At 38.4% G+C, this 19331-nt stretch overlaps 1 protein-coding gene across 3 annotated transcripts in view; it reads left to right on the forward strand.

Annotated features, from left to right (window-relative positions):
• Positions 1–5726: 5726 nt before the first annotated feature.
• Positions 5727–19331, forward strand: part of LOC106080820 (sal-like protein 3) — a 105391-nt gene continuing 91786 nt past the window's right edge. The window contains exon 1 of one of the 3 annotated variants that reach the window (XM_013242397.2): positions 5727–5751. The gene's annotated coding sequence lies outside the window, so the exon portion shown is untranslated. Of the gene's footprint in view, positions 5752–16034; positions 18303–19331 lie in introns of those variants that run through there. The other 2 variants (XM_013242394.2, XM_013242395.2) reach the window with 2 other exon arrangements.

Consider the following 19331-nt stretch of genomic DNA (forward strand, 5'->3'; position numbering starts at 1 on the left):
GCACATGCAAACATGTACGGTACGGTGGTGACCTGCAAACCTATCAGTATCTCTTACCAGATTTTCTTAGATTTTTGTTCGAGTTTTTGAATTTCAATTCGGCTCCTGAACATCTCGATTCGCTCACATTTACATATTTTCCTCTCCTGCTGCCTCCAGAGTTGCTTCATATACCACATTTTTTAATTCAGTCGGCACTTCTGTTTGTACCATGGGTTTCTTGGGAGACTCTTCTGATGCCCTTGTTTGTTTTTCGAGGCATTTTCCATGGAGTGGGCAATGGTTTGCCATTTGTTTGCATATGTTATCGGAACAAGGAATGCTTTAATAAAGCAATTCGGTCAGTCCAACATGCCTATGTCATCTTTTGCATTTACAGTTTTTTGAAGTCTATTTTCCGAGCAGTTGTCAAAATCGTACTCTTTGACAAATTCTAATAAGTTTCACCTGTGGGCCTATTCAAACTTCCGATTTTTCGTTAAAATTTCGAAGCTTGATATTGTTTTTAGACCTATGGTTTCTTGGGCAAAATTTCTATGCAATTGCCGTAGATTGTGATTGTGACAAACGCCAAAAACTGACCCACCCTAATGTACATAGGTCTAAGCTTTAATGTAGACTACACCGAAAAAAACTGCAAACAAATTTTTCAATTAAAATTTTAATTGAAAATAAAATTGTTTTCAATTAAAAATATAATTGATACGTTTATTTTTTACTTGAATATGACTTTTTCAGGTACAGTCGTGATTAAAATTTTTGTCATTTTCAATTACAAAATTAATTGAAATTTTTTTATCACAATCGTGAAAATGATATGAATGTTTTATAATTTTTAATTAAAAAATCAATTGATTCAAACAGTTTTTTAATCGAATCTTAAAAATTATCAAATATGGTGGTTAAGTAAATTCATTTAAATCCTATTTTGTCTATATTTTGCCTACAATATAAAGGGAAGAAGATAACAAAGATCCATACGTCCCACATTTCGACAAATCTATAACAATACCGTAGCAGCTGGTTCTACGTGCTGGATTAACTCGATGGAGTCCTTCATCGGCCATGGGGCTAACGCCTCATTGCGCAACACACTGCTGCGACAAGAACAACAAATTTATAGGGCACCCTTACCCCACACCCGAATTTTTTTGGAGAACCCATAATTCATTAAAAATTTAAAAAAAATTGAATAGTTTTTTAATAAGATCAAAACATTTTCAAAACATTCAATTTTTTAATATACAAATTTTTTCAATTATTTTCCAAAAAATTTTATTGATACTATCATTTTCGTGATTGAAGAAGTTTCGGTTAAAAAATTAATTGGATCAATTAATTTCGTGATTGAAACCGATTTTTATTTTTTTTTTCTGTCTAGAATAACCAAACCAATTTACTGTTGTTTGGCCTATATGTAGCAATCGATTTTTTTGCATTGTTCATTAGTCGTGTTAAAACCCCCTTAATATTGAAAGTCAATTCTATATCTTATGATAACACCATTATAAATCCTACTATAAATAACTACTGACCACTTACGATTACTCTGGAGGGGTAGGGGCTATTTATGATAATGACGACATCTGCGACAGATAGTCAAACGGGCTACCACACCTCCACAGCACCATCGCTATAGCAGCGACGATGCGGATACATGCCAACAAAGCCTGAAGCAGCAACAACAACAAGCGACAAGAGAGCAACAAAACCATATACAAAGAGACATACTTACATATGAATATATACGAATACATTCCACTACGCTCTGTTGGGCTTCGTCTTCTCTACTGGCTGACTGTATTGTGTTGTGTGGTGGCATTATTTGTTTGTTCTCTTGTTGTTATTATTGTTGGGTATTATGTTATGTTGTTGCTTTTCATGCATACACGACGATGTTGGACTCAGTAATGTGGTGATGGGGATGTACAGACAGACTTACACACATAGCCTACGAATAAACGAACGAACTACCTAACGAATGCTCATTTATATGATGTGGTGGATCAATGTGTGTGTGTGATTGTGTTGTTGTTTTTTTTCTGTTCATGCGCCAAGTAGTATATGCCGGAGTATCGTCGTCTTATTGCTGCTGCTGTTGTTGTTGTTATATGGGGATGGGGCCATTATTTAATGTATTTTGCTTTATGTATATACCGACGGACAGACAAATACCATGCCTGTGTAGTCTGTTCGCCATGAAGTCGAGCTGTTGTTGGCTGAGCGCCGATGATGATGATGTCGTTGTTGTTGCTTCTCTTCTCCACACTCAACGGCGCTTCAGTGTTTATTTTTGTTCAGTTTCGTTTTCTTTCGTCTCATTCGCTGGATTCCGCTTTAAAATGAAGCGGGCGGGTCTTCTGTAAATAACGCGAGTTGCCAGTTAAAAATTGACTCTAGACGCAAAACCAAATGAAATGGAATAAAAAAAAACAACAAATATACACACCACAACAACAACAAAACCACTAACAAAAAATGTGGTGAAGCCCCCACAACAACAACTTGAACATAGTCAACGAAGACACAACGAATCTAAACTAAAATATAAAACAACAACAAGAACAATTATACTTTGAATTGATTCGATGATTGCTTTGTTGACTTAAGGCGAACGCAAAAATCGTTTTGAAGTCACTGCGACATATGACACTATGTCGTCGAATCGATAGGAGGGGAGAAAAAAGGCATGATATTCATCATTGCCATCATTTGGTTATTGGGCTGTGGTTAGCTGGTGGGGTGTGGAGAATTCCCTTCCATCCGGCTATGAGTTTCCTCATAACCAATGAGTTATGAGGTTATCTCCCAGACTGTCCATAACAAGTTGTTTGCCTTAAGGAAATTAAATCGACATGCTGACAAACGGAAGTTGTCGCAAGCAACAAAAAAACGAACTGTTTGCCGTCAAGAGATTGCAATCTAATGAAAACACTTACTCGCTCAAACTCACACTGCCTCACGCATTGAATGTGTGTTTATTAGTGCAAGAAGGAAGCCATTGCTGTGGCCATTGATGGGCTTCTACCCAATAAATTTCCACAAGTGTGGGAATTAATTGAGAATTTACCCAGTAAATTCCTGTCAAATACCCAATGTGTGGTAGTTTATTGGGTTGATGTCCATCTCTAGCTAAAGCAAATCGGTTTGAATAAAGACGTGTCGATTAATAGATGATACAACTATGAACACAGAAAAAAAACGGACAATTAAGGACTCATCTATTAAAATAAAAATAAGTATACCACGGTTTTTAGAAGAACTTTTGACCGATGGACATTGATTTAGGGAAGCATACCACTTCTAAATATTTTTTAAATTGTTGTGACTCCTTAAATCGTAATTGAGCACTTAATCTCATTGAACTAGTTCATTAAGTTAGTTCAGCATGTGATTGGTTTTGTCAGCTGCCTCAGCTGTTTTTTACTTCTGCCACATTTTAATTATGTCTAAGAACGAAAAGTACCGACTAATGTGTACTAGTTCATTTCAATAACCCATTCGATTGAACTAGTTCATCTCATTGAACTAGTTCATTAAGTTAGATTAGTACGTAATTGGTTTTGTCAGCTCAGCTGTTTTTTACTTCTGTCATATTTGTATTTTGTCTAAGAAAAGAGCGTCGAATAACAAAAACGACAAAGATGGTGAACGAAAAGTACTGACTAATGCGTGCTCATTTCAGTGACCCATTCAAGCAAACTAGGTCGTTTGCTTAAACCAACTCTACATTGATAATGGTGTAAAGCTCGCACAAATGCAAACGCAAATCAAACTTTTTTTCGTGAGGCACTGGTGATCTTCCTTCCGAGGCTCTCATAATAAAAATGCTCTTTTGCTTGCAATCTCTGACAGGGATTTGTGTTACAGATTATGTTGCACGAGTTAGGAACAGTGAACAATGCTCTATTTTCAATCGAAATGACAATTTACATAAACGGTACTTTCCATTCGACACATAGACACAAACCAGTGAACGGTCAAACGGATGAATTCATTTTTTTCCTTCATTTGTATGAATTTTTTAACTATTGCTGCTGCATCTATATCAGCATCAGGCTGCACCACACACAGTGGAGCACGTCTATGAACGTGAATGGGGGAACATTGTGGCTGATGATGGTTGGTACCTGTGCGCCACTTTCTTTTTACCAAATCAATACCATTGGGAATATTTTTTTTACAATTAATTTATCATGGCAAGGAAGTAAGTGTACGATGGCAAAGAAGAAATTAAATGGAGGGAGGGCACAGAGTACTGTCGTTAAACAAATCCTGCAAGTTTTTGGGATGTAATCATAACACTTTGTCGATAAGCCGAATGGGTGGAGGCAAAACGGACTTACTTCGGTCGGCCCGAATCTTGGATTCCATAGATTTTGATATAAAATATACACTAATTAAAACAAAAAGACGGAATGGTAATCTGTTTGGAGGCCACTGTAGCGCAGGGAAAGGCATGTCGCGCTGAACGCCTGGGTTCGAATCCTGTCGAGACCATCAGAAAAAATATTCAGCGTTTGTTTTGGAGGCCACTGTAGCGCAGACGCAGATCGCCTGGGTTAGCATCCTGGCTAGACCATCAGAAAAAATATTCAGCGGTGGTTTTTCCCTCTCCTCCTGGCATGTAAAAACTTCTTTCCAAAGAGGTATCGCACTGATGCACGCCGTTCAAACTCGGCTATAAAAAGACAGCCCCTTGCCATTGAGCTTAAACTTGAATCTGACTGCACTCATTGAGAAGTTTCCCACTGTTCCTTAGTGGAATGTTCATGGGTAAAATTTGCAATTGGCAACCTGTTAAACAAAATGACTGCGGTGACATTCTATCCTAGCGACTAAAGAATAATATGGCAGCAGGTGCCGATGAGTTACCAGCTGAGCGAATAAGCTCAAGGAGGCGAAATGTTAAGGGACAAACTTGTCAAAAATCTATTAATTTTAACATCAGTGGGTATTCTGGAATGGACCAATCTCGCAATCCGGCTAACCACGGAGAAATGGCAGATGATCAAGGAAACGGTTCTCTATGGCTAGAAAAGACGACGTAGCGAATGTGGATTCCCCGTCCAGTACTTGAGGGCAAAGCCATTCTCAAGCTGTTGGGGGACAGAAGAAACGTTTCTTAGTGAAGGATTGGCCGATTGAGATAGAACGAGAGTTTGTTTAAGTAAATGGCAAGGATCTCTATCAGGGTTTGTTGAGAGTCCCTCTCACCCCGAAAGTTCTTGCTAGGGTAATTGTTCTTTGAGATGAGCTTAATGATCAAAAATTTTTTTCTATGGAAAAATGAAAGCCACAGAAGCCACCACACCAACCATGATTTGACGCGTTTCAATCCCTAGGTAAGTAGGGGGCCATTATCAGAAATTTTTAGGTGTGAGGCCTTTAAATGTCACACATTTGTAGGCTGTATTTATTTCGACGATATTTCAAAAGCACCTTTTCGGCTTAAACCAAATAATAAAGGTCCTGCCAGCCGAAAATAACGATGACAACCGAGAAGATAGGGACATGAGTAATGAGTATAGAAGGCTCTGACGTGGCCCATCATGGAACCGTGGTTACTAGGTAACAAAGTTCGTGGAACCAGTACCACGTAATGCTGGCAAAATCAAGATGGATACGAAGAAAAGAAAGAGGAGAATTGGAGGGCACAGTGAGGCATCTAGGTTGCGCAAAGTACTCTCTTCAGCACGCCAAGCTCTCTGAAAAGGGGGAAGGAATTTACACCAAATCTACGAGGAGAAGGTGAGACTACTGATAGGTTAGGTTAGGTTGAATTGGTTGCCCACCAAAGGTGAGTTCACTCGGAGGCCAGTTTGGCCCATTGTGGTACCCTAGAGAGAAAGGGAAGAGAATGAAGATGTGACACCTCGGTCTAGAGGTTATACACGAATAAAAGAAAGACAGGAGGAATCGAGAAGCCGAGCGGGGGTGAAGAAACGCCCATTCCATTCGATGAAATTGTCGACGAGGAGAATATTGTGTGGGCCACTCAGACTTTTGGAATCACTCTGCCCAGGCTGAGTCTGATTTTCAGGCCAAACCTGGAATGATGGTACATACCAAGGGATTATAGGCCCAATGGTCTGTTATCGTTTTAACGTGGGGGAGGAATTGACAACAGATAACTTCAGTGGGTCGCAACAAAACTGAGACGACTTTCTAATTAAGAAAGTGCGCCATAGTGGTCTCCCTGAGTATCGAAAGGACTTTTAACAATGTTCAGATAGGGTCAATATTCGCCACCCTGGACCTCACCTAAATATCTCACGGTGGACGAATAACATGCTATCATGCAGCAGAATTATCAACCCGCACTTGAGAGATCACGTGGTCAGAAGGCGAGTGACAAGAGGAAGTAAAAACAAGTCGTCAAGTAGTTCTGGTTCAATAAAGATCCGGCCGATGCAGCCGCCTCAACACATACAGAGCAAGGATTGATGCCAACGTACAGGATGTGTGCTCCGATTGTGAAATGGGACCACACGACACTTATTTAACTTCCCAGCCATACCAATTCGACTATAGGTCTGAGTCGACACACCCCACCTCTGGACACACCCCACCTTAGTCGCAAAAGTTCCAGGACCTGCTGGCAACCACAAGAAAGGATTGAGATTGTTGACATGAAGTCAAGCCACTCGATATCGGCATTTCAAGCAGAGCTCTGTACCTTCACGATGGTGGCAAGAGAAATCCGGAAAGGGGTTTGCTGCCTTCGAAACTCTGGAATTATTTGGACAATATTGCGGCTCTCAAGTCTTTAGGTTCGAGGAGGGTGAGGTGGAGTTGCATGGCGGAATGTTTGGAATCTCTGGTGTAATGGTGCAGACTTGGCTATCGGCACATGAAGGAATTCCGGGAATTGAGAAGGTGGAGCGATGTGCCGCTTTAAAGTTTTGAGCATATAAAAGGCGCATATGTTGCCTGATTTTGATAACATTTGGCACAGAGAATGGTGTTAGGTCCTTCGATATCCAAGCCGAATATAGTCCAGATCGGTCTACATTTCGATATAGCTGTCATATGTGCCGATATCCCGCGAAAATACCACCTGATCTCCCCGCAAATTAGCACTGTGAATTCCGAATATGGTCCAGATCGGCCTTTATTTAGCTGCCATATATACCGGTCTCTCGATTTACAGTCTTGAACACATAAACGGCTCATTAATACCCAATTCTTCTGAAATTTGGAATAGTTAGCTGTGTAAGACCCTTCCAGGTTCTTGGCGAATATATGGCATCGGCATCCAAAAACGAAAATCAAGTTATCTACGGCCTGTCTTGCGTAAGACACCATGTCGTAGAGGTTAGCACGTCCGCCTATGGCACCGAACTCCTGGGTTCAAACTTCTAGAAAATTTTCAGCATGAAGTATCCTCTCTTGTTTAAACTTCTCTACCAAGTGATGTCGTTCTGCGGTACGACGTTTGGAATCGTCGGCGTGCCGGAAGCCCCTATCATTGAGCTTAAACTTCAATCGGACTGTACTCATTGATGTGAGAGAATTATCCCATGTTCATCGAGGCCACCGTGGTACAGAAGATAGCATGTCCGCCTAAGACTGCCGAACACCGGGTTCGAATCCTGGCGAGACCATCAGAAAAAATTTTCAGCGGTAGTTTCCCCCTCCTGATGCTGGGTACATTGCCATGTAAAAACTTCTCCCCAAAGAGGCATCGCTCTACGGCACGCCGTCCGGACTCGGCTATAAAACGAAGTCTCATTATCATTGAGCTTAAACTTGAATCGGACTGCACTCATTGATAGGTGAGAAGTTTGCCCCTGATCCTTGGTGGAATGTTCATGGGCAAAATTTCCAAAAATTTGCATTTACTGGCGAAAGCTATTAAGGCAGATTTTTAATCGAAAATTATTTTTTAAAATTTATTCTAAAACTTTTATGAAGTTTACATACCTACAAAAAAAAAACAATCATACAAAAATCCCAAGTCCACCACAAAGTTGTGACCTGAGGCAAAAAAAAAAAAATAATTGCTCTAAACAATTATGGCCCAGAAGCCATGGCCGCTGGTATGGCAGCAAGTTGAAAAGAAGGAAAAAAATAAAAAATCGCATCGTTATAAAGTCAATGCAAATCATGTCTTAGCCTTGGTATCTTAATCGTGGCTGCAAGGAAATGAAAGTACGGCACACCATTGAGAGATCATCCGTTCGGTAAATTAAACTGCTGCGAAACCCCAATGACAAATGGCCAATGTCTTAAGTTTTAATAAATGATACCTTTCTCCTACTCATACAAGCCAGTAAAACAAAAAAAAAATGTAACTGGGCCCCATCGCCATCACCACCACCATCAACGGAGGACAACAGAAGACTTTAGCAAAAAAAAAAAAAAAAGTCCCTCATTTGGATCTTTGGGTTGATTTTGTTGTTTCCTCTTTATATTCAAAATAACACCATTTGCTTTGCCTAAACATGGTCATAATGATGGGTCTGGGGTTTTCTCTTGTTTTTTAGCCCTCTTCCCCTAAGGCTGCTGTTAAGGCGGCGACGGCGGCGGCCTCATCAAACTCTATGGTGTCCCAAAACCCAAAAATTGAGTGGTGGCACGATGTGGCGACAGACAAACAAATAAACAGATAGTCCAACATCTCTGACTAAAAAAGACCAGACAAAAAAAAAAAACATAAAATGGCACACTGCATATGTCCAGAATGAATGCATGAATAGCCGAATATGGCTATGGTCAGTTGGATGGTTCATGGAGCGTCGTCCAATCAAACAGTAGCCCAAAACTAGTGCCTGTGAGTGCAAATTTCCATGACAAGCATGGATGACGACAACGACCACGGCTTACCACTCGGACAACACTCACTCACTCATTCGTTTCATTACTGCATGGAACTTTGAAAACTCATTCATGCAAGCTAACTAACTAACGGCCATCCAGCCAGCTAGCCATCCAGCGCACCAACCCATGCTGATGGTGTTCATTCACCAAGACACCACACACTCACCTATGGAGACTTTGACCATTTGTGGCCATGCTGCAGTGATACCATTACAAATTTCAACGGAAAAGGTACTTCCACATTTCCACACAGCTGTCAACTGTTGTGGGGCCATCCATTAAATCTTCAGATATGTCAGTGCTCATAGTGCCACTGCTCGGCAAACGTCATTGTCAACATCCTTTTCACTAGACTTGGTATACTCTCTCCCCTCCACTCCCACCCCACAAAATGTCCTCACTAATGAAGACCATGAAGGGGAAAAACTCCTTCAGATTTCATTTAGCCTCATGTGGAGCACTTTTCTATATCTTTTCCCCCCATGATGGCTGATGGTGCTGCTGATGATGATGCTGATGATGATGATTTGCTGTGATTGAAACCCTTAGCGACTACGACAACTTTCTTTGCAGTTCATCTCTTGTCTGGCTGGTCTATGAAGAAAAGGTAGCGGCAAATATCAATTGCCTGGGTTGGAATGACTTGTTGAGCTGGCTTCCGACAGTGAATGACATGCTTAGGCCCATCTGATGCCAAAACCAAATCAAATGCAGGGCAGCCGCCATCACCAGTAAAAGTTCACATCAAATCAAGGAAGAACAAAGTTCTAGACACAACACCTAAACAGACAGCCAGCCTGCCTGCCTGCCAGTCCAATGCACAGAGAGTCAGTATCATTTCAAGAATCGGGCTCTGATTGTTTCTTTGGACGTCTGGTAGTGCTGTAAAGCCTTCAAAGTGGTTTTCCAGTTCTTTGGCCTGATTACCAGTTGGACAAAACATGTCATTATACATTAACCCATTACTCTAGCACAACAACAACAACAACAACAACAAATCTCTTAAACCTTCCTCAGTTACGTATATTTTGTTAAAAAAAAAAAAAAAAAAAAAACAAAAGCAAAAAAACCTCAACACCGCCATGCGACAACTGTTCGCCCCAACATCTTTGGCCTTACTGCGGATCGCAACAAAGCCCAACTTCATTCAGACTTTATGTAACTGTAAAGAAGTCTGTTTTGTGAATGGCTAAAAGTCAATGCTTAAGCCAACTGAATCGTAGCGTTGAGAGATGTTTACATGCCAAAGAGCCAGGGAGAACTTAAAGAGAGTGGGAAAACACAAAAAGTGTTTAACCATCCAATAGGTGTGGAATGAAAGAGAGTTAACTAAGAGCAAAAAAAAAAACAAATAAAATATGGTTAAAAGAAAGACCAAAGTCTTTGTAAAAACAAGCATTTTTCTAAAATCCTTTTAAAAAAATATCCAATCGTATTGATTTAAAAAATATCCATTCGTATTGATTGGATAGCAAATCCGATCTCCACCTTAGTTAAAAAACAATGACAAACGGACCATAAGCACAGAAAGGATATGCGGACAGACGGAAATGACTAAGCCGAACTACACATTTCATCACACCCACAGTAGTGGTGCAAGGTACAGTTTGTGGTTTTGTAATAATAAATTAAATAAATTCCATATAAATGTAGTAGCCGAACGGGGCCCACTCCGCTGCGCCTTCTTTAACTCTCTTATATCTTTTTAGGGTGGCGACACTTCCCCTGAATGCGGATATCGAATTAGTGCCATTGTAGTCTATCACGCTGAACGCGTTTGAATCCTGGCGAGAACATCGGACAAAGCGGTGTTTATCCCCTCTTAATGTTGCCGCTGGGTACTTGGATCCAAATTTTAATACCATATTCGTTTTCTAGTCTCGAATACCTTTCATCGGATATGGGTGGCGTTTTTTGGGGTTAGAGGGAGGGTCCGCCTACACCCGTTTTCTATGTTTCCTTCCAGACAAACGTACACAATCTATGAAAATTTTAAGAAAATCGGTTCAGCCAAGTATCATATAGTCATAATGGGTCTAATGGCGTTTTTGAGGGATGGCGTGATCCCCTATACTTCAATCTGATTTTGTATGCCAGATTCAAAATCTACTCCCGAATACCTTTCATTTCAGCCCCATGTTGATATGAACGTCCAGTATGTCTGTTTGGGGGAGTTGTGGGGTTGGGGCGGCTCGATGGGTACTTAGACCTAAATTTTGAAATTCATATTCGTATTCTACTCTCCAATGCCCTTCATTTGATACCTATATTGTCCACTTTTGATTTTGGGTTGTGTTTTTGGCATAAGGGGGAGGGTCCGTTCCCCTTCTGATACCGAAAAATTATATAACCTATGTTTGCTTCCAGACCAACCTACACAATAAGCGAAAATTTCGAGAAAATCAGTTCTACCGTTTTTCGGTGTAAACGGAACAAACAAACCGAGTCCCATATATCCGTGATTAACTAATATGCCGATTTTGGGAATTTTTTTTGTGGGGGGGTGGGGTGACCCCTTCACTTGAACAAGAGTTTGTATGCCAGATTCGTTATCTACTCCCGCATAATTTTCATTTGATACATCTATACGGAACAAACAAACCGAGTCCCATATATTCGTGATTTGCTAAAATTCCGGATTTGGGCATTTTTGACGGGGGTGTGCTGACCCCTATCATTTGACATGAGTTTGTATGCCAGATGTGTTATCTATTCCTTTTTCAGTTGATACCCATATTGTTCTTATCGGTCCAGTATTGATTTTGGGCTTTATAATTTATTCCGTTATCAATAAAATATAAAGCCTATTCCTAATTCTTGACCATGTTCTTAATCTACTCCCGAATACCTTTCATTTGAGTCCCATATTGTCATTATCGCCAAAAAAAAATCTTTTTTAAGGGGTTTTGGGTCTGGGGCGGCCCACCAAGTACTTGGAACCAACTTTTATTTTAAAATTCGTACTCTACTCTTGAATACCTTCCATTTGAATCCCATATTGTTCCGATCGGTCCACTTTTATTTTTGGGTAGTACTTTTGGTGTAAGGGGGAGGGTCCGCCCCCCTCCCGATATCAAAAAATGATATAGCCTGTGAAAATCTGTGAAAATTTCAAGGTAATCGGTTTAGCCGTTTTTGAGTCTATACGGAACAAACAAACAAACCGACAAACAAACTAACTAACACAAATTTAATTTTATATATAAGAGAAGATATACCAACTTTATGCTAGAACCTAAAATACTCAACTGGACTCCTTGAAAAGCACTACTTCCAACTTTGGACGTTGTGGTGGTACGTGTTATCGTTAACCGATCGCCATTATATTTTGAATTTTGTTTATTGGGACCAAAAGAAAAAAGAAAAATAGAGGGTATGGGGTTCCAAATGGGGGTTTTTAGGGCACTCTAGACCCCATACAAGCTATTCCGGATTTGACTTCTTGAGCCCCTAGAAGCATCAGTTTTCATACCAATTGGTTGAAACTTGGCACAAGCACTTCTGTTCTAATTTCCTACATCATTGCAGAATATGATCCGAATTGGTCAATAAACTGGGGAGGGGGGCCAAATTAGAGTGATCAATAAACCGGTTTTTTTCCTAAAACCGGTTTTCAAACTATTCGAAAAATTACCTTTTTTAAGGAACCGGGTTAAATTTTTAAAATTTTTAAGAGACCGGTAATTTTTCTTACAATGTTATAAATAATCCTTAGATGAAGTCAAAAGTCAACCAGTATATCCATTTTTCAGTTTCTGAGACAACATTTCGCTAAAAATTTGCTTAAATAAAATTTTTTAAGGAAATTTTCTGAGAAGATGAAATTTTTTATAAAATGTTCTCTAAAGGCAACATTTTAATGAAATTTTATACAACGGCAAAATTTCAATGAAATTTTTCGTAACACAAAATGTTATTAAAAATTCCCTTAAAATAAAATATTGACAATTTGTTTCCAACCGAGATATTTGTATTTGAAAAAAATCGTAAAATTTTTTAGACATAATTTCAAAAAAAAATTTTCCAAAGAATATATTTTATTAAAATTTTTCATAAAGACAAAAATTTGATAAAAAAAAATATTTTATAGACAAAATGTTGATGAAATTTTCCCTCAAGACAGAATTTTGATAATTTGTTTATGACTTTTCCTCAAACCCTAAGGAAATTCCTTCAAAATGCAAAAATTCAATGAAATATAAGTGATAATAATCACAAAATATAGTAAGAAACGGAACCATTAACCGGTTATTTTTGGCAAAAAAATACCGATTTATCAAAAAACCGAATAGCAATTTTCATGAATCCGAAAAACCGGTTTCCAAAAACCGATTATTATATTCATGCCAAAAAACTGAAAAACCGGTTTCCAAAAACCGAACTTAATACCTTAGCGCATATAAACCGATTCCCGAATTTGACTTCAATTTTCATCTAATTTGGCTGAAATTTGGCAAAAAGACTTCTGCTATGACTTCCAACATCTACGCTAAGTATGATTCGAATCGGTCTATATACTGATATAGCCCCCATATACACCGTTCCCCGAATTGGACTTGTTAAGCTTCTGGAAACCTCAACTTTCATCTAATTTTGCTGAAATTTGACATAGAAACTTCTGTCATGACCTTCAGCGTGTGTGCCAAGTATGATCTGTATCGGTCTGTATAATGAATTAGGCCCCTTTAATACCGACTCCCCGATATGACTACTTGAGACCATCGCAACTGCAACCAACTCCCGACATTCAAAAAGGACATGTTGTAGTATCTCTACCTCAATAAGAAGTCGAGAAGTTTCAATACAATCGGCCATGACCTATATTTCTTACAAAAATGAGAATTAAAAATCAGGACATCGATTTATAAACAAGCAATATCAATGGATAGACCGAATAGAACCAAGTCAGTTCGAAATCATAAGAGAAATCATTGTACAATCATTGAAGGGCCAATTGGATGAAAAGTGGGCCCTCTATAGGTGCAATGAATCTTCTAGGGTATCGATAGGACAAATAGCAATCGATATTCAAACAAAAAATATCGATATTTTGCCAGCTCTCGGCATGAAGATTGCTAACGCAGATTACCACGGTTGAGGTCCACAAATCCCGCATCAACAAATTTTCACAGCATTAAAGATCCAGCAGCCTAGACAGCCTCCTCCAGCAGCCTCCTCCCCAGTTCGACAGATTTTGGGTGAAGTTGTACCAACAAGCTAGTCCAACCGTGGGAGAATATAACCTAAAATTCAACCCATAGTAGGAGTAAAAAGGCATTAAGTTCGGCTGGGCCGAACTTTGAATAGGCAACACCTCGGGTATATATTGGGTTGCCCAAAAAGTAATTGCGGATTTTTTAAAAGAATGTAAATGCATTTTTAATAAAACTTGGAATGAACTTTAATCAAATATACTTTTTTTACACTTTTTTCTAAAGCAAGCTAAAAGTAACAGCTGATAACTGACAGAAGAACGAATGCAATTACAGAGTCACAAGCCGTTGAAAAAATTTGTCAACGCCGACTATATGAAAAATCCGCAATTACTTTTTGGGAAACCCAATATATAAACCACCTTTCATCATAATCCAGTGAAAAATGGATAATTAATGACCCGTAGCAGCTATATCGAAATATGGTTCGGATTGGACCAAACTCAGCACGGTTTACCAGTGTTTTTAATGAATTTAGAACTAATCGGTGCAAAGGTCAAAATTAAAAAATTATATATACGTAATTTTTCCTAAAATAATAAATAAGTTGTTGTTTCAAAAATATTTGTTAAAAAATTTTTTGTTTTTTTCTTATTCTCATTATTGATTTAATTATTTCCATATTTAAGAAATTAATTGTTCCCTTTATACCTAAATAAAAATCATTCCTTTTGTTTATACTCTCTTAAATGCTATCCACTGGTGTGTGGATGCTAAAACACCTTCATATTCTCTTAAATAACTCTTGACTCCATGTGCTCATTTCATACACTCAAGCCTCTCTGGCTCTCCTGCAAATAAAGACTCTCATTAGACAACAACAATCCAATGGGCTAACGATAAACAAAAGCATGCTACAAATACATGTTGGGCGGAAGATACTCCACCCAATTTCGGATGCAAAAAAAATAACAACTTTTGAAATGGAATGCCAGCAAGCAGTCAGCTACAAAACGCGCTGCAACATCTCAGTTGGCTGCGCTGTTGGCGTTCGTCTGTCCTGAGAAGTACTCGCCGTTGTAGACTACAAAAACAGTTACAACTGAATAACTGAACATTGATCGTTTGTAATGTGCTGCGGTGGGGAGAGAGAGAGTACGAGGAGTCTTTGGGGAATAGGTTCGTGTGTTGGCTGATCGGCAATATTCGTTATTGTTGTTATTGTTTAGCTCACTTGGTTCATTCATTCATTGACTAAAGCTTGGTCTTGTTTCTCTGTGGCGGCGAGGGTTGCGCGCACAAAAAGGTTAGAAGGGAGTAGTGGCGCGCTCAATGTTTGGGTGATTCGACGATGATCTTTGTGGGGATTTTTTTTGCGTTGGTCTTCTATTTTCGCTACATGAGGCAAAGGATGGCTTGACTGGTTGTTGGCAATTGCCCAGCTTTAGAGCTTCTTGGGCATTAGAGTTGATCTAAGCAGAGCTGCTAAGGCGGCGTTGGTGCGCTGCTGCTGCTGCTTTTGTTGTTATTATTTTGTAATGAAGCCTGCTTGACGATGCTGGGGCTGTTGGCGGTGGTGTAGCTTTTGCTTGCGCTTGATTTGAATTGCTTGTAATTGTAACAGTTTTGTATGTAAGGCGTCTGCAAAGCACTTCACCTCCTGCTAGCCTTTGTCTCTTTGTCGTTGTTATCTTCTTCTTTGCTGTTGGCGGCGACGTCATCGTCATCGTAGTCGTCGTCTTCACTGAGATGATTAGATTTTGAAAGACGACAGACATCGTTACAGCTAAGCCTGAGTTAGTGGCCGGTATGTGAGTGAGTGTGTGTGTAGGTAGAGTTATGTGTGCTCTGCTCCAACGATATTCACTTCACAATTGATCTCGTTCGGCTCTGTTGTTGTTGTTGTTATTATTGTTTTTTGGTCTGTTGGGATGGATGTGTGCTAGCTAGCTAGCTGGCTGGCTGGCTGACTGACTGGCCTGTGTTTTTGTTGTTCCCCATGAGTTTTGTATTTTGTTTGGGGTAAAGCTGAAGCGCTAAGATTGTTACGAATTCAGTACTTCATCACGTACCTGCAGAGAATGGTCGTCATTACGGGTTAATCCAGTTACAAATTGAACTTAAACTAAAAGGAAAACTCTTTGTTTGATTGTGGCTGCGTGTGTGTGTCTGTGTGTGGATATGAGTGTGCGTGTTTACTCACTCGTCGCAAATGAAAAAACGTAACAACAACCACCCATTGCAAATCTGTAACAAAACCAGCAAACGCACTATCTAAAGTAGCGGCTACTTTTACTTTTTTCCGCGCATTTTTCCTAACGTGTTAACCCCCCCAATAAGAAAGTGCAACCTCTAATAAAGTGCGTGCGTGCATGCAAGTGTCAGTGCAAGTGAAGAATAAATGAAAATTGTAATGATGACCCAATGCTGGCCATGGATTGTTATTATCACCAAGTGGATAAACCAAAGAAAATAACAATCATAAAATAAATTAAGAAAAAATTAAAAAACGAAAATACGGTTTAAAAAAAATTAAACATCAGAACAAACTTCTCAGTTTTGAAAACATCTTTTTTGCGGTTTTACAAGTCAATATTTTCAAAGATTGACTTGGGTAGAGATTTAAAGAAAGAACCAACCCTAAGGAAGGAAACTAGGAAATGATTTCATAAAACTCTCCTCTTATTGTGATTTAATTAAAATTTCCATGCAACATATTCCGGTATTAAGCATTGAATAAAAGTCTATAAACGCCATCTACAAATGAACCTTAAAACTTTCATACTAAAAAAACTCCATCGAATCTATTTATCAACTTCTACATCAATTTCTATAACTACTACTTCACTTGTGAATTACCACTATAAGAAAAATTAAGCAGCTTTTAATAAAAAACCAACTATAAAAAAATTATTAAAATAAAAACAATGCAGCACTTGATATCGAACTATTCAATTTTTTCTAATGGCATCTAATATGGCAACTCTAAAATTGCAGTAAAAATTCCATAACTTTAATATTTTAAACTTAATTTACAAAAAAAAACTAGCGCCATCTGTGAATGAGATGAAATCCAAAAGCAGCAAAAATTCTTAAAAATATTTTTACCCATAAAAAAAGTTAATCCTTCCAAGGTGCTTCATTTTGAAAATTCAAATAAATTTTCTTTATTTCGCCAGACTATTCTATGCTTCGCTATTTGCTTTATATATCTGACTAACCGGACTAATTATACATACATGCATCGCCATCTGTGATTTCCAAAAAAAAAATATATAGTGCGGCAACTACAAAAAATGTTAAATTTATGCAAACACCACTAAATCAGAATATGAATAATTAAATATAAAACGAAAATAAAAAAAAAAACTTATTTATATTTTATTTATCTCTAACCTTCGAAATAATTTCTACTCAATCCAAAATTAAGAACGCCATCTATGATTAATTAAAAGTTCATTAAGAGAAACTTTGCCATCCTGTTCTTTATTTTCCCTCTTTGACAAAATATTCCCATCATAACGGCACTTGGCAAAGGAAATGCATAATAAACGCCTCAGTAACAAAAAAATTACTCACACAATCACCCATAACGTATATCGTATAACAGTTGTAACGGTTCATAGGTATATGCGCCAATAACAATTTGTGTACCTTGAAGTGTTTTGTGATATAAACTTCCGGAAATTTATGTGCAACATCTTTCCCAGCCTAACAAGTTCGCCTTACCCCACCAAGGATACCGCTTTGTGATTACCACGCTCTTTCCTGTATTGCTAGCGATACCAAACATCCTCTGTGGCCAACAGCAAGTTATAACCCAACACCTAGACTAGACATCTCCCTCCCCTGGTGCGCCAATTTTTTCTATCGCTTACTGCTAAACATCATCAAACTGACAAAAGCGGATATCCGTTTAAGAGTTCTTCCTATGTGGTAAGAGAGAGAAAAGAAACACACAAAAAAGCTTAAGGCAATAAACCATAAAAAAAATTCCCATTGAAGAAAATTAAAAAAAAAAAGAAACCAGTGAAGTGGTGGTGCTATTATCTGTACAACACAATTATCCAATAATCAACTCATCCAACTTAACTGGAATCAAATGTAAAATCCCACAGTGCTAAGCAAAAAAAAAAACTCTAAAACAATTTATGCGGATATTTATAATTTGCATGCTATGGAAAATTGATCATCTACATCAACATTCATATCAACGGCGCAGCCTCATTGACATCTCAGCTTTGGCATCTAGGCGAACAATCCTTCTTTCTTTAAAACAAAACCTCTTCCATCTTCACCGTCGCTGTTTGATTGCTGCTAAAGAATGTAAGTTGATTTTGTTATATAGCTAGTTGTTGTTGTTGTTTTTGTAGTTGTTGTTATCGTTATTGTTTTCCTCCATTTGTGTGTGTGTTTGTGTTTCGTTGGTACCGTTACATTTCGATTAGAAGAATTTAATTTTTTTATGCAAATTATTCCCGGTGCCGCCATAAACCACAAGGGCGGTTATGGCCCGTGTTGGTTGGATTTATGGAAATTCTTTTCAGTGATTTTGTTTTGTGTTATTACTGTTGTTGTTGGCTATGGTTTCGTTTTTTAACGAATCGCAAAGCATTTCATACGCCATCCATGTGACGGTATTAGTGGGGACAGAGAGAGAGTGAGAAAGAGAGAGAGAGAGTGCAGGAGTGTGTGTGGTTGTATATTTGTGTGGCTCATTGCCTTTGAGTGTAAAATATTTATGGTGACACGAAATTGATGTCATGTTAGTAGTTCGGATTGTGCATATGTGTGCCTTAATGTATGTATGCCAGAATACGGAGTTGTGACAGTAGGATGTTATAAATCTTGTAGTGCATACATAAAGGAGGATGTTACACCCAACAGCAATTGTGATTGGAATTTGAAAAAAAAAATGGAATTTGAATTAAATAAATTAGCTGAAAGGAATTGCTTTATGAAGAAAAAAGAAAAATGGATTTAGGCAGCAATCAAATGTTTCGGAATTTAGAGTTTTGCATAAGTTATGCCTTCATGTTTATGCCGGCTAAGGCTATCATACAAGAAAATATATTTTAGAAATTTCTGCCAACTTTATTTAACCAACGTTATCACTTGTAAACATTTTTATCAATATTTATCAATATTTGTTCAAACAAAGTAGTAAAATTATTACTAAAAAATTATTTCGATTTCGCTGAAGACGTATTGCATTCAACTCTACGAAGAGTTGCATTAAATCCCTCGTCATTTGGGCCAATCATAGATCAGATCACAGATTTGCGGTATACTCATAAAAACGAGGTAGTAGTATCTAAGGCCACCCCAAATGATGCGATGTTATGCTCAGCACAC

Source organism: Stomoxys calcitrans, chromosome 3 (assembly GCF_963082655.1).
Source record: "Stomoxys calcitrans chromosome 3, idStoCalc2.1, whole genome shotgun sequence".
NCBI lineage: Eukaryota > Metazoa > Arthropoda > Insecta > Diptera > Muscidae > Stomoxys > Stomoxys calcitrans.